We start from the raw sequence: 10,714 nt of genomic DNA, 5'->3' as shown, positions 1-10,714 counted from the left end.
GGAACATCGTCCAAAAAAAATAATAATAAAACAAACAAATAAAAAAATAAAATAATAATATAGAAAAAAAGGGGAAAAAGAGAGCAAATAAGAAAAGAAGAGAGCAAGTAAGAAAAAAAAAAGAGGAAAAAGGAAAAGAAAAATAAGTTGTTTAGCTGAAAAACCGACATGCTTTTGAAAAGAGATGACTTCCAACTTTTTTTTGAAAAAAAAAATCACTGATCATAACTAGTTTTTGAAAAAAAATGTGTATACACCTGAAGGGTGAACGCTGTGAAAATTTTCCCGGACGCCCAAAATGGACTCGAATGAATGCACAAATTGATAAAAGAACATATTTTGGAAACATTGGGTTGACTAAAATAGAGGAAATGAATCCTGAGCCCTAGCATCACATGACCATAAAAGTTTGACACTTGAGTGTCCACATAGGTGCATGCATGACCAGTTTTGCATAAAGTTTCAAATCATCATTTTTGCATTTGTGTCATGGAAATAATGTGGGGCATCCCTTTTTATCCTTGAACCAAACCCAAACCCTGACATGTATCATGTCTAGCCATTCTACAAGCCTTGAGCCAAAATCCTAACTCACCATAAACCTTGACCCAGGGTGAGAATGTCAATCCTTACCCTCGGAAGCAAAAAAGAAGGAAAGGAAATTTCCAATCAAAGAGAAAGCAAAAAAAAGAAGGAAAGGAAATTCCCAATCAAAGAGTGGGAAAAAGAAAAAAGAAAAGAAAGGAAATTCCCAACCAAAGAATGGGAGAAAGTAAAAAAGAAGAAAGCTCCTGGTCAAAGAAACCAGAAGAAATGTGCAGAGAGGTCTTTGGACCAGACAATATCTGAACATTACATAATTGTCACCAAATGAACAAAAGAAAGAAAAGGAAACCATGACCTAAAGTCGTCTTCTCCCTTTGATTACCAACCAAAATCATGTGCGTCGGTGACTTGTTCGCCTCGCGCAAAACCAAAACAGAAAAGGAAAAGGCCAAAAACACACAAAAGCCGAAAAACCCACCAAAAGAACCCATTCCCAAGGGAAGCCCTATTGATCCATGATCACGCATGTAATTTTTGATTTGATAGGAAATAATTTGCAAAGTCAAGTCATGACATATCTATGGTTCGGAATTAGGATAAAACACTTACCTGTGCGAGATTGATACACTTTGAGTGATTTTCTTCTATTTTTGTCGAACCCAGTGTTTCCTCTAAATGGTCATTTAGAAACGAAATGCTAAACATCCAAAATCTCATTTATGGTTATGAGAAAATTTCATCAGCATACTCTCATTCCCCGGTAAACGCATTGTTTTTCACTCAAAAAAGGCATATGCTGCTCTAATCAGTTGGAATATTTGTCTCTTTGCTAAAGCATGTTTGCATTTTAGTGGAGAAAACACCGAGCCTTTTTCAAGTCTCACAAGTTATCAAGAACTACGTAGGTCTGAGTTCCTCATTGGAGGATACGTAAGAGCAAAAGCCTCGCTTTTGTCGACCACACCGCTTTCTGTTACCATGACCCAAGAGCTGGCAGCCTGCGGAGACACCTTACGGTTATCCGCGCCTCATCATTCGGTGACCCCAAGTGTGATTGATGAGCAGAGGCCAATGTGGTCATCTGCGCCCTTTTCGGAGATGTCAGCATCTTCCGGTGGAGACTTTTTCAAGTCTCACAAGTTATCTAGAACTACGTAGGTCTGAGTTCCTCATTGGAGGATACGTAAGAGCAAGAGCCTTGCTTTTGTCAGCCGCCCCACAATCTCTTTCGGTTAAAATGAATTCCGACCGTTCGGTCGTGCCGTAACCAAGTTGGAAATCAAAAAGAGGTAAAATAATAATATAATAATAAAAAAAATACTTTTTAGTAAAATAAAGCGAAAAATCAATTGGACGTTTTCTCTTTGGGATTTCTCATTCTTAATCGAATTGACTAATAACTAAAGTGAAACTAAGGCTAAAATCAACTCGCCTAGTCAAGCTCGTCCATAAAAATAGGTCTTTGAAGTTTGTCATTTCAATTTCTTACTAAGTAAAATGGATCATTTTCAAGGTCCAACGCCTTAAAATGATCACCTTTTAAGTAAAAAAGAATCACTTGATAAAAAAAAAAGAACTACGTAGGTCTGATTTTCTCATCGCAATTGAGGAATACGTAGGAGCAAAGGGAAACACCCTTGTCGACCACAAAAAGAGAAAAAATATAAAAAGGGTATAAAGGATATAAAGACATAAAAAGGGAACATAAAAAAATCAAAGTCATGTTTGCACATTCGATTAAAGGCTGCCATCCCTTGGGACGGACGTGTGGGGTGCTAATACCTTCCCCGTGCGTAAATACAACTCCCGAACCTTTCACTTAAAAGTTCGTAGAACGCGTCTTTTCCGGTTTTTCCGATGTTTTCCTCAAATAAACGTTGGTGGCGAGTCACGCGTCGCCCTCCCGCCGAAGGGTAGGTTGCGACAACTATCACTACTAGAAAAACCAGATTTAACATCGGCGAATTAACATCGATTTTTTACAAAACCGATGTTAACGTAAATGTGGTGGCATAATTGTAAATAATGTGTATCCGTTAACATCGGTTTTAACACAGCGACGCTAACATCAGTTTTGAAGAAAACCGATGTTAACTTATGATTAGTTAACATCGGTTTGTTGAATAAAACCGATGTTAACGTTCACATCAATTTGTTAACATCGGTTTTTTTTATTGAAAACCAATGTTGAACTTACATTTTAAATAATATTTGACGCGACCTATTTTGCTCGCGCTCTCTTCTTCTCCGTGTACCCTTTCAATTTACTAAGCGAAAATCAACTTAGGGTTGTCAATACGTGATTAGGCACCACATACACCAGCTAGCCCTTCGTCCATTAAGCATGAACACAAGTTAGGCTCAGAGGCAATTAATCGAACACGAAGCGTGCACTGATTAATGTTCACGAATTTGGGTGAACTGGTGAAGGGAAAACTGCCAGGAAACCACATTATAAACGAAACCTCAAAGAGAGGTGGGCTTCGTCCTCAAAAGGAAACAACACCAAAATATTTAGCCTTCCATAGATTCAAACAGAAAACGTAAATGAAACATGAAGCAGAAACGTAAACGAACAGAAATGTAAATGAACAGAAACGTAAATGGGACAGAAACGAAAATGAAAGTAGAAGAAGAAACAAGAACGAAATTGTAATTAGAAGCAGGAAATGTAAAATTGCATTACATGAACAGTAGCATCAAAGCAGAAAACGTAAAACCCTAAAACAAAAGCTCTGAATAATGAATAGCATAACAGAATAGCCTTGCACGAATCCCAAGGCTGCTATTTAAAAAGATTCACTCAAAGTCACTGGGCCCTATTACAATACTCTGGCCCAAAACGAAATAAACACTGAACAACATAAAATAAAATTGCGAAATTTCCTAATTAGAAATTAACTAAGGTAAACACTGCTTTATTTGCCCTCTTTAAGTCCATAACCAAAATCCGGATTAAGCCCAATGTTTCATTAATTCCTGAAATTAGATTAAAAACATCAAATTAGCTAAATGAGCCCAAATAATAAAGCTGCCTGATTAATTGACAATTAAGACCAATCAGTAATTAAAATGGTGCAAAAAGAGTTTAGAAAATAGAAGAAAATGACGGCACATCAAAACCCCCCCATACTTAGCCTTTTGCACTCCTGGGCAAAATGAAACAAAGAACAAAATCCAAGGATATCAAAGAGAGACAAACAAAAACATTCACATATTTCTCAATGAACATCAAGGAATGGGTAACATCTAACATAAGGAGATCCAAAAAGTCAAGACATTCATGAAAATCATCCAAGCAACCCAATCATGGCAAAATAGTTAATCAGCTCAATAATGAAAAATGATAAAGCCTCATAAGATATACACTCTATCTCTCAAGTGTCTAGGCTACTATTTACCCTCAAAGCACCCATGAAAACAAACACCACATAAACTTGGCAAGATTCTAAAATTGACAATCAACCCATGAACACAAGCACATGAGGATCAAAAGGTCTTTTAAGGTTATAATGGGGCCAAGGACAAGGTATGGAAAAATATGGAATAAGTGGCTAAATCCCAAAGGAATAGAGGAGCAATGGGGAATAAGTGCATATTAAGAAAAAATAAGAAAATAAAAAGAAGTAAAGATAAAATTTAACCATAAAGAGTAGAACCAAGAGTTTCATCATTCTTGTGCCATTTAAGATCTTATTCACTCAACTTTATTGCTTTTCTTTTTCTTTTTTTTTTTACTCTATAGCCTTTGAGAAACAACATTTCATTCAGCATGTCCAACATTTAACCAATATACAATGTACATCAAGTATGGCCCAAAATACATCATGAAGCATAGCCAACAAAACAAGTTATCCAATGAAACAAAAACCCCCCATACTTATTCCCAAAACAATTCCAAAGCTCCAAAATTCCTTAAGGATATGGTGATATCATGGTTTTTCATTTAAGGCTTGTAGTGAGCTTCAAAACAAGGAAAGGGAAACAAGGCTCAAAAGGGCTATCAAAGGAATTAATTCAAGGTAAGTCCATTTGGCTAGAAGCTTATAAGAACAAAATTGCCTCAATCATTTCCAAATATGCATGTGAATTAGGAAGCATCAACAAGAATCAAGCCAAGGCTATTGTGCAAGCAATCAATTGGGAAAAACACACCAAATGATTATGATGATGGATGGCTCAAATTCTCACAAAGGTAAACTCATCACTTTCAAATTGAGCTTTCAAAACTATCATGACATGTAGAGGAGAATCAAGGATTTCAAGTCACAAAATGTCAAGAACTTTTATTTTCAAAACAATTACCCATTTCTTGAACATATCCTATAATTCAAAGAAAAACATGCAAAGTCGTACATGCACACAAAATTGACCCAAAATATTAAACTAAAAATCCGACAAAACTAATAACATTAACAAATTAACACAACTAATAAATTAACAAAACCAACAAAACTAGCAAAACCAAAGAACACTCCCCCCCATACTTAAACAACACATTGTCCTCAATGTAGCACAATTAAAAGATTAAAAACAATTAAATCATCAAATAGAATCGGACAAGTGCAATAAAAGCAAAGAAGGAGGTAGGAAAAGAAAAACTCCCTAAGTCATGGTGGAGGAAGAGTAGGGTGGAGTAAGGAAGTCTCTTCCACCACTACGTCCACTAAAGAAGGGTTCGTGAGGAATGGCTTAAGTCGATGTCCGTTGAACTTGGCATTCTCGTAGGCTTCTAGGTGGATTTCATCTAACTCACTCAGTTGCAACTTTCTTCCCTTACCAGCTTGATCCATAGAGAAGTTGCAAGTCTTCACTGCCCAGTATGCTTTGTGCTCAATTTCCACTGGAAGATGACATGCATTTCCAAAGACAACCCGATAAGGAGACATTCCTATGGGTGCTTTGTAGGCAGTCCGATGTGCCCAGAGAGCATCATCAAGCCTGGTACTCCAATCTTTCCTGCTTGGCTGCACAATATTCTCTAAAATTCTCTTGATTTCCCGGTTAGAAATTTTTGCCTGTCCATTGGTCTGGGGGTGGTATGGTGTGGATACCCTGTGTACCACCCCGTACTTTTTAAGCAGAGCATGCATTGTCCTGTTGCAAAAATGGGTTCCTTGATCACTAACAATTGCTTTAGGTACTCCTAACCTGCAAAATAGATTAGACCTGACAAAGTCTGCAACAACTTTAGCATCATTAGTTCTAGTGGGCTTAGCTTCCACCCATTTTGAAACATAGTCAACTGCAAGGAGAATGTAAACATAACCAAAAGAGACAGGAAAAGGGCCCATGAAATCTATACCCCAGACATCAAACACCTCACAGAATAGCATAGGTTGCTGAGGCATTTGTTGTCGCCATGTAAGTGTATTTCCTGCTCTCTGACACTGCTCACAAGTGTTGTAGATCTTCCACGCATCTTTAAAGATGGTGGGCCAATAAAAACCACAATCAAGCACTTTGTGAGCTGTCCTTTGAACACCCAGATGACCTCCCGGTGCGGAAGAATGACAGAACTACAGGACTGAGTCAGTCTCATGATCTGGAATGCATCGTCTAATTACCTGATCACTGCACAATTTCCACAAGTAGGGGTCATCCCAAATAAAATGCTTAGCATCACTTTTAATTTTATCTTTTTGGGCCTTAGATGCTAAGGGAGGAAAAATAGAGGCAAATAAATAATTGACAATGTTAGCAAATCAGGGAGTAGAAAGAGAGTCAGAAATACTATACAGTATATACAAATGATCATCCAGGAAATCATCCTGAATGGGTGAATCCGCATCTGATACACGTTCGATCCGACTCAAATGATCAGCAACTAGATTTTGTGCTCCGCTCCTATCACGGATCTCCAAGTCAAACTCTTGGAGCCAGAGCATCCATCGGATCAACCTAGGCTTAGAATCAGCCTTCTTCAACAAGTACTTTAGAGCTGCATGGTCAGTGTAAACAATAATGCGGGTACCAAGCAAATAAGATCGAAATTTTTCATGAGCAAAAACTATGGCTAGAAGCTCTTTCTCAGTAGTAGTATAATTCGCTTGGGTAGCATCTAAAGTCCTAGAAGCATAATATATCACCCTGGGCAATCTATCAATTTTCTGAGCAAGGACAGCCCCCAATGCATAATTTGATGCATCACACATAAGCTCAAAAGGGGTTGTCCAATTGGGTGCCTGGATGATGGGGGTGGTAGTCAGCACTCTTTTGAGGCAATCAAAAGCCTCTTTGCATCTGTCATTAAAGTCAAACTCCACATCCTTTTGCAACAAGTTGGACAGTGGAAGGGCTACTTTGCTAAAATCCCTTATAAAGCGCCTGTAGAATCCTGCATGACCAAGAAAAGATCGCACCTCTCGCACATAAGAGAGGTAAGGCAATTGTGAAATAACAGAAATTTTTGCAAGATCTACTTCAATATCCTTATTGGAAATAATGTGGCCTAAAACTATACCTTGCTCAACCATAAAATGACATTTTTCAAAATTTAGAACAAGGTTAGTTTCAATGCATCTATTCAAAACTTTTTCCAAACTATTCAAACAACCATCAAAAGAGGATCCATATACAGTGAAATCATCCATAAACACCTCTATGCAATTTTCTAAAAAATCAGTGAAATCATCCATAAACACCTCTATGCAATTTTCTAAAAAATCACTGAAAATACTAATCATGCACCGCTGGAAGGTACCAGGGGCATTGCACAGGCCGAAAGGCATCCTCCTATAGGCAAAAGTGTCGAAGGGGCAGGTGAATGTGGTCTTTTCCTGATCCTCAGGAGCAATAGTAATTTGCATATAACCAGAAAAACCATCAAGGAAACAGTAGTGGGATTTACCTGCCAAGCGTTCAAGTATCTGGTCAATGAATAGCAGGGGAAAATGGTCCTTTTTGGTAACCTGGTTCAGCCTCCTATAGTCAATGCAGACTCTCCAACTGTTCTGCACCCGAGTAGGAATCAGCTCCTCCTTCTCATTTTTTATCACTATGAGGTCGGTCTTCTTCGGGACTACCTGGACGGGACTCACCCATTGGCTGTCGGAGATAGGATAAATGATTCAAGCTTGCAAAAGCTTGGTTATCTCCTTCTTCACTACATCAAGAATCACCGGGTTGAGTCTTCTCTGTGGCTGTCTTACTGGTTTAGCTCCATCCTCTAAATTTATTCGATGCATACATGTGGATGGGCTAATACCAGGAATGTCCGCCAGGGTCCAGCCTATAGCCTTCTTATGCTTCTTGAGAACTGACAACAACTTCTCCTCTTGCTCATCAGCAAGGGAGGCAGATATAATCACTGAAAACTCTTGCTATCATCCAAGTAAGCATATTTTAAATTTGATGGCAGAGGCTTCAATTCTGGTGTGGTCGACTGGACAGTGGTAGAAGGAGATGGTTTCTCAGCCTTTACCTCATAAAGAAAGTCAGAGGTATGTGTACTTCCTGAAACATGGTTAGTCCTATCTGACTCTATAAAATCAATCTCAAGAGGTAAAACACCACCACCAGACATGCAATCAATATCACTCACAGATTCACTCTGAGCATCAAATTCAGACATATGATCAAGTACAATTTCAGACTCAATGCAGGAAGAGTGAGAGGCATGCAGATTAGAATAAAGATCAGTCATGTATTCATCAACAACATGGTCAATTATTTCAGCACGAAATACAAAAAGATCTTCAGATGGGTATTTCATAGCATCCAGAATATTAAAATGAACAGTTATATCACCAAACTCCATGGATAGTGTGCCTGCATAAACATGTATCTTAGTTCTAGCAGTTTTCATAAAGGGTCTGCCTAAAATGATGGGAACTGATCCTTGAGAAAATCCATCTTCCATATTCAAAATATAAAAATCAACAGGGAAAATTAGTTCACCAACTCTAACTAAGACATCTTCTATGAAACCAACAGGATAGGCAACACTTCTATTAGCTAAATGAATTACCACATCAGTTGACTGCAAGGGACCTAGAGATAGAGAATTAAAAATAGACAGAGGCATGACACTAATAGAAGCTCCTAAATCTAGCATGGCATTGTCAAACTTACTATTCCCTATAATACAAGGTATGCTGAATGTACCTGGATCTTTGCATTTTTCAGGAATTTGAGGAACAGATTTACCAATCAATGCGGAGACATTTTTGTCGATGCTAATTCGTTCACTTCCTTTAAGCTTCCGCTTATTAGTGCATAGCTCCTTCAAGAATTTAGCATATCTTGGAATTTGCTTTATTGCATCCAACAGAGGTATGTTTACCTCTACTTTTCTAAATGTTTCCTATATCTCTTTCTCTGCCTCTTCCATTTTTTTGTTGGAAACTGCTCTTGGAGGGAATGGAATAGGGGGAATGTGCTGCTTCTGCAAATCAGAATTACCTGTGGAAGAAGATTCACCTGCACAGAAATTGTTAGGTAAATTTTTGTCATCACCTTTTTCTGGAGTAGAGTGAAGTTTGGCAGGTTCATTTGCAGATGAGGAAGGTGCTACGGGTTGAGGTCCTTGACACTGCTTTCCCGACCTCAATGAAATGGCACTGGCATTTTTGGGATTTTGGACAGCTTGAGAAGGTAGCTTGTCAGAATTCTGGGACTGTTGTTGATTCAATTGTGTAGCTAATTGTCCCATCTGATTAGTCAAGCTCTGAATGGAAGCTCTGGTCTCTTGTTGAAACTGCATGTTTTGCATAGTCATTTGCCTCACAAGTTCTTCAAGGGAAGGTTGTGGAGGGGCCTCAACTGTTGGCTGTTTCTGGGGTTGTTGTTGTTGTTGGATTGGTGGAGGAATGTGTAGTCTGCTTGGGCCAACAGCATTTTGGAAGGAAGGAGCAGGCTGCTGTTGTTGTTGCTGAGGGCTGGACCATCTGAGATTAGGGTGATTCCTCCATCCAGGGTTGTATCAGTTGCTGGAGAGGTCATAATTGTTCTGCTGTGGTTGATTTTGCTGCTGAGGTTGAGGAGGTCTATTGTAAATATTTGCAGCATAAGCTTCAGGATGCTCAATTGCTCCAGGTTGCTGCATGGAAGGGCAAAGGTCGGTATGGTGGTCAGCAGAGGAGCATAAACCACAAACCCTTGCGACAGGTACAAATTTCTGATTCAAGGCCAGTTGAGTTACCAAGTTAACCAATGCATCCAGTTTGCCTTAAAGCTTCTTAGTCTCTGATGATGCAGCTGAGTTTGTAGCTACCTCATTCACTCCTCTAATGACTATGGCATCATTTTTGGCGCTAAAATGCTGGGAGTTGGAAGCCATCTTCTCAATTAAATTTCTGGCTTCAGCAGGAGCCATGTCTCCAAGGGCTCCACCACTGGCAGCATCTATCATACTTCTCTCCATATTACTGAGTCCTTCATAAAAATATTGGAGAAGAAGTTGCTCCGAAATCTGATGGTGAGGGCAACTGGCACATAGTTTTTTAAATCGCTCCCAGTAATCATACAGGCTCTCTCCACTGAGTTGTCTAATACCTGAGATATCTTTCCTGATGGCTGTGGTCCTGGAAGCGGGGAAAATTTTTTCTAAGAATACTCTCTTAAGGTCATCCCAGCTCGTGATGGACCTTGGAGCAAGGTAATACAGCCAGTCCTTTGCCACTCCCTCTAATGAATGAGGAAAAACCTTCAGAAATATGTGATCCTCTTGGACATCTGGGGGTTTGATGGTGGAGTAGACAATATGAAATTCCTTCAAATGTTTGTGCGGGTCTTCACCTGCAAGGCCATGAAACTTTGGAAGCAAATGAATCAGTCCAATTTTAAGAACATATGGGACATCCTCATCAGGGTATTGGATGCACAAGCTTTCGTAGGTGAAATCAGGTGCAGCCATTTCCCTTAGAGTCCTCTCACGGGGTGGACATTGTGCCATGTTCTCAGAATGTGCTAAATCAGAATGCTCAAAATTATAATGTTCAAAATCACCAATAACAGAATGCACAGATTCACCAGTAATGGATTGCTCAGAATGATCAAAAGGTATAAAATGATGCCTAACTAATCTATGAAATGTCCTATCTATCTCAGGATCAAAGGGTTGTAAGTCAGATGGATTGCCTCCAGTCATACACTACATTCAGCATGCACAACTAGTTGCCTTGTCATGTAAATAAAGGTGCAGGTTTGAACTACAACTACCCTCAAA

General features: G+C 39.0%; 1 non-coding gene across 1 annotated transcript; it reads left to right on the top strand.

The window, feature by feature from the left end:
* The first annotated feature begins 9,956 nt into the window (after window positions 1–9,956).
* Window positions 9,957–10,063, top strand: LOC112999691 (small nucleolar RNA R71). The gene has a single exon (XR_003264900.1). It is a non-coding gene; the product is annotated as a small nucleolar RNA R71 (small nucleolar RNA).
* The last annotated feature ends 651 nt before the right edge of the window (window positions 10,064–10,714 follow it).

The sequence above is a fragment of the Glycine max genome, chromosome 15 (assembly GCF_000004515.6).
Source record: "Glycine max cultivar Williams 82 chromosome 15, Glycine_max_v4.0, whole genome shotgun sequence".
NCBI lineage: Eukaryota > Viridiplantae > Streptophyta > Magnoliopsida > Fabales > Fabaceae > Glycine > Glycine max.
Note: the sequence above shows the minus strand (reverse complement) of the source record. Positions and strands in the feature narration are given on the sequence as shown.